The following is a 6,000-nucleotide window of genomic DNA, read 5'->3' on the forward strand; positions in this document are numbered from 1 at the left end:
ATTTTCCTTTTCTTAAAATTTGTATCTTTTGGACATAAAAGTCCTGAGATGCATTTAACAGAATCATGTCCAGTCAGGCGATTAATAGTCAGGCGATTTTTTTATTTAATGTTCATTTTGTTGTACAGTTTGCTTATAACTGCTGGCAATTAACACATTAAATGAACAATGATTACATTTATTTATAATTCTTAAATGAATAAAATGTTGGGAAATTGATTGAAAAATAACAAAATCAGCTGCTGGAAGCAAAGTGCTGCTGGTAGATAGGTGCAGTGCATTACACAAAACAGATAATAAGATAAATAAAGTACCACACCACAAATCAATGCCAGCTTTATTCATCGCTTCCAGATAAAGTGCACAGCAAAGCAGCAGCAGTGAATGTTAAGCTAAACTTACCTCGTTCTAATTTGTACATTATTTCCTCAGTAAATTGAGCCAGTGGGTAAGTTGAACCACCCCCTGTAACCAGGCAACGCCTTATACACTGAACAAAAATATATAAATGCAACACTTTTGTTTTTGCTCCCATTTTTCATGAGATGAACTCAAAGATCTAAAACATTTTCTATATACACAAAATAACCATTTCTCTCAAATATTGTTCACAAATCTGAAACAATCTGTGATAGTGAGCACTTCTCCTTTGCGGAGATAATCCATCCCACCTCACAGGTGTGGCATATCAAGATGCTGATTAGACAGCATGATTATTGCACAGGTGTGCCTTAGGCTGGCCACAATAAAAGGCCACTCTAAAATGTTCAGTTTTATCACACAGCACAATGCCACAGATGTCGCAAGTTTTGAGGGAGCGTGCAATTGGCATGCTGACAGCAGGAATGTCCACCAGAGCTGTTGCCCGTGAATTGAATGTTCATTTCTCTACCATAAGCTGTCTCCAAAGGCGTTTCAGAGAATTTGGCAGTACATCCAACCGGCCTCACAACCGCAGACCACGTGTAACCACACCAGCCCAGGACCTCCACATCCAGCATGTTCACCTCCAAGATCGTCTGAGACCAGCCACTCGGACAGCTGCTGCAACAATCGGTTTGCATAACCAAAGAATTTCTGCACAAACTGTCAGAAACCGTCTCAGGGAAGCTCATCTGCATGCTCGTCGTCCTCATCGGGGTCTCGACCTGACTCCGGTTCGTCGTCGTAACCGACTTGAGTGGGCAAATGCTCACATTCGATGGCGTCTGGCACGTTGGAGAGGTGTTCTCTTCACGGATGAATCCCGGTTTTCACTGTTCAGGGCAGATGGCAGACAGCGTCGTGTGGGTGAGCGGTTTTCTGATGTCAATGTTGTGAATCGAGTGGCCCATGGTGGTGGTGGGGTTATGGTATGGGCAGGCGTATGTTATGGACGACGAACACAGGTGCATTTTATTGATGGCATTGTGAATGCACAGAGATACCGTGACGAGATCCTGAGGCCCATTGTTGTGCCATTCATCCACGACCATCACCTCATGTTGCAGCATGATAATGCACGGCCCCATGTTGCAAGGATCTGTACACAATTCCTGGAGGCTGAAAACATCCCAGTTCTTGCATGGCCAGCATACTCACCAGACATGTCACCCATTGAGCATGTTTGGGATGCTCTGGATCGGCATATACGACAGCGTGTTCCAGTTCCTGCCAATATCTAGCAACTTCGCACAGCCATTGAAGAGGAGTGGACCAACATTCCACAGGCCACAATCAACAACCTGATCAACTCTATGCGAAGCAGATGTGTTGCACTGCGTGAGGCAAATGGTGGTCACACCAGATACTGACTGGTTTTCGGACCCCCCAGACCCCCCCAATAAAGCAAAACTGCACGTTTCAGAGTGGCCTTTTATTGTGGCCAGCCTAAGGCACACCTGTGCAATAATCATGCTGTCTAATCAGCATCTTGATATGCCACACCTGTGAGGTGGGATGGATTATCTCGGCAAAGGAGAAGTGCTCACTATCACAGATTTTTTCAGATTTGTGAACAATATTTGAGAGAAATGGTTATTTTGTGTATATATAAAATATTTTAGATCTTTGAGTTCATCTCATGAAAAATGGGAGCAAAAACAAAAGTGTTGCATTTATATTTTTGTTCAGTGTAGTTGTAATCAAGTGACCAGAAATTATGCAAGCTCCACCCATTTCTCATTGCCTGTGAAAAAAAGATACTCATTGTGGTCTGGTAAGTAAACATTTTTACAAAAAAACGTTTTTTGCTTGTCAAAATACATTTTCTAGATGTCAGCTATATCGGCTGTCATGTCAAAAAAAGTATCTAGGTTTAAACACATATATTGTATATGTTGAATCATTAAGCTAAAGATGACTCTGAATTTTAATGCTAGGCTATTTTTTCTAAAATGGTGGCTATGGGGTAAAGTGAACCATGGGCCTTGGGGTAAGTAAATTAATGAAAGTAGGCCAAGTTGATAATAACAGCTCATTGTAGGTAGTGCTGCGTACCTGGACTCACATTCAGGTTCAGGTCCGGACTTAAGTCCAGAGGTTCAGGTTCAGGTTCAGACTTATAAGTCCGGACCTGAACCCATGGCTTGTGTCAAGTTGTGTGAGTAACTAAAGTGAACTTATTGTGAGCTAATTATCAATTGAAAATTAACTCATAATCAACTCACATTCAAACTCGTCAGGTTTATTGTGCTCCCTTCCAACTTGTGTCTACATTTCTCTACAAAGTACAAATGTAAAAAAAAAACGTTTTGCCACTTAGTCTACAAATGACTTATGACAGCAACTACAGTGAAATACTACAAAGTTCAAACATTTATTTCATTTACCAAACTAAAGTAACCAAACAGTCCCTGAGCTGACTGAGCCTAAATCCCTAAAACGTTGCTGAAAGGTAGAGTGTAGAGTAGACTATACGCATTACACTGTTACACACCTACTATACAGTATAGGCTACAATAGTGACTGTACAGTCAGAGTGTACTGTACAGTCTGTACACCATGTATTTTCTACAACTCTACATGTGTACATTATACAGTACATACTACATACATAGTGATGTACATACATACTGTTAGCAATTAAAATCAATGTTGATATGGCGTAATTTTGAATTAAATACACTATTTAATTTAAATCAGTTTTATTCTGAAAAAACCGGAAGTTCACACTATTAACTTAATACTTTTATTCTGAAAATTCCTCACTTCCGGTTATCATTAGCATGTGGCGAAATGCTATGTTTTCAAACCATGAATCGTAGGTGAAATGACATGTGATGTTGTACACTGAGCACACTGGGATTAGCACTCATTGATTGACGCTGAATAACGTTTATCAGGGAATGTTTAAATAACCACCGACACCAGAATATACGTAAGTGCTAGTTTTTTTGCGAGTCCAAGTACCGGTTCCCGACGTTCCGGTTTTAACCGGACTTGAACCGAAACTTTTTACAAGTCCAGTACCGGTTCGGCGTACCGGTACGCAGCACTAATTGTAGGCTACATTTAAAGTTGAATTTACCCTGTGTTTGATTGGTAAGATGTATGAAATTGTATCACCATTTGTATGATTACTTTTCCTTTTAACATGTTAAAAAAAATCAATCAATTCAGTCGAAATTTATATTAAAAATATTTGAAAAACTAAGCTTGTATTTGGTTTGTTATTTATAGTTTATAGTTACCTTTAAGATTTGTTGTAGGTATCCCCAGGTTTGAACAGGTATGCCCAGGTTTGAACCGTGGTTACATTTACCCCCTGACCTGGATCAACTTACCCCTACACTGAGGCAAGTTGAGCCACAAGACTTTTTTATTTTTTTTTAGAAGTAATATTTTCACTGCCCTTGATCAAATATTAATTATTATTATTGCCATTGATAGGAGACATCCTGAATTATAGGTGTGTGTTTTCATTTTTACTATGTGTAATTTCTCCTTGCTTAGAGGACAGCATAACTAAAAAAAATCTCAATTTACCCCACTCTCCCCTATAATATAATGTCCATGTGGTTTTGTTCAGTCCTTCCAAATCATGGTGATCCTGCCATAACGTCAATATAGGACGAGTTGGGAGTGAGAATGTAAACGCTAATAAACAAAACTAGATAACTTTGTGGGTAGGTAACTTTGTGGTTTGTATTCATAATTTTCAATTGTAGTCATTAAAAAAGTGGCTGGGTAAAATCTGATACCACAATTGATGTTTGCCACCCCCTCTCCAGCAAACAGCAAGTCACTAAAACACCAGGCAGACACAGGAAAAATGTCCCACAGCACTTCCTGAAATAACGTCTCTACTCCACTACTCCTGTGACGCCTTAAGTGTGTGTCTGCGGAACTGTCACAACTTCACTGTGATGGGTCTGGCAGTCGTGTTAGGAGGACAGTAGACTCAGAGACAGACCATCCCCACACTTTAGATCTGTGCCGGCGCTGGACGCAGGGTGACAGCAGTCACCATGATTACTCCAAGGAGTATAAACCTGTCAGCTTCACTTCTTCATCTCTTCACTTCGCCCACTGCTCAGTGAGGAAGTGTCCTGCAGACATCTTCGGAGCTGCCGTAGCACACAGAAAACGTTAAGTTGGGAGTGTCAAGCTTTGCTATGAAGATTCAGTCTGGCGAAAACTGGAAGAGCTTCTTGTTTTTAAATTGTGATTTTAAAGGTTAAGTCACGCTACTTATACAAATATGATTATGTTAATATTAAACTGCACATCATACAACCCTTTATTGTTTGTTTCTATCAGAGGACTGATGTGAAAATTGCTTGTTTATTCAATCTGGTTTGCATTTTTTTCTTAAGCTTCCGCAGGATGTAATTATGTTTGCCTATTGTTATGTCTTATCAATCTATTATTGTATTCTCTTTAGAATTTCTGATTATTATTGTCAGCTTTTCTCTAGGAAATTGCATTTAGAGGCAAAGAAAACATCCTGATATGAAAAAGTGTTTTCTTTGGGAATTAGTATTTTCTAAATCTCACAGTGTCTCAGTGTTGTCAAGGCCCAGTGCTTTGGTCTCTGCTGATCCTAATTGGCCCTCGTTTCCTGTTCCTGATGTGAGTGATCCAGCTCGTGTATCTGCCTGTCACCACGTCCCCCTAAAGCCCTTGTCAGCTCTCTGCAGCTTTCAGTGAATTTTCAAATAAAATGCCAACCGCTGGCCCCAATTTCACATGCCCTCAATCTCAGGTTAGAGCAGTGGTTCTCAAACTTTTTCTGTCAGGCCCCCCCTTTGGAGAAAAAAAAAAGTTGGGCCCCCCCAACACAAAAAGTCAGGCTCAGTGGCAGTGCCAGAGATTTCTTTTGGGGGTGCTGTGGGGTAGCTTGACGTTTCATAGAGGGTGCTCAAACATTTAGGGTTTCCCATTAATGTACCGGTCGCTACAGGGGAATGTTCTACTGCAACACTCCCCACGCAAATACACAGTGTGACTGTTACAATGAAAGCTCGATAATCAGCTCACGGCATATAGGTGTAAGCAGGGGTCAAGTGCTATTTTTATAGGTGGTGTGTGGACCTCACATAGGGGGGTCCTCACCTCACATAGGGGGGTCCGGGGGCAAGCTCGTCCGGGAAGATTTATTTTTAAATATTGAAGTTAAAAGCATCAATCTGGTGCACTTTGAGAGCAAAATGAAGAGATCTATGGATACATCTCTCAACACTCATATGAAACAGAACTTTAAACAGATTTACTTTTTCTTTATGGATATTTTAGAAATCACCCTTTTAAACTTTTTTTACTGTCATATAGTATTTCATTTATTCTTCTTATATCTGTTAGCGTAGCTCGCTAGCACCAGAAGCTAACAACAATGATCTCCAGTAACGGTGCGCTCTCTCTCTTGCTCGCGCACACAAAATGGCTCGTTCCACACACACACACACACACACACACACAGAGCCAAGCTTTAATGAAACACAGAGACCCAGACGTAATAGTACTGCATCATATTATTTTCGAATCAATAATTTTTAAAATTATGATTTTTTTTTTTTAATC

The sequence above is a fragment of the Gymnodraco acuticeps genome, unplaced genomic scaffold (assembly GCF_902827175.1).
Source record: "Gymnodraco acuticeps unplaced genomic scaffold, fGymAcu1.1, whole genome shotgun sequence".
In the NCBI taxonomy this organism is placed as follows: domain Eukaryota; kingdom Metazoa; phylum Chordata; class Actinopteri; order Perciformes; family Bathydraconidae; genus Gymnodraco; species Gymnodraco acuticeps.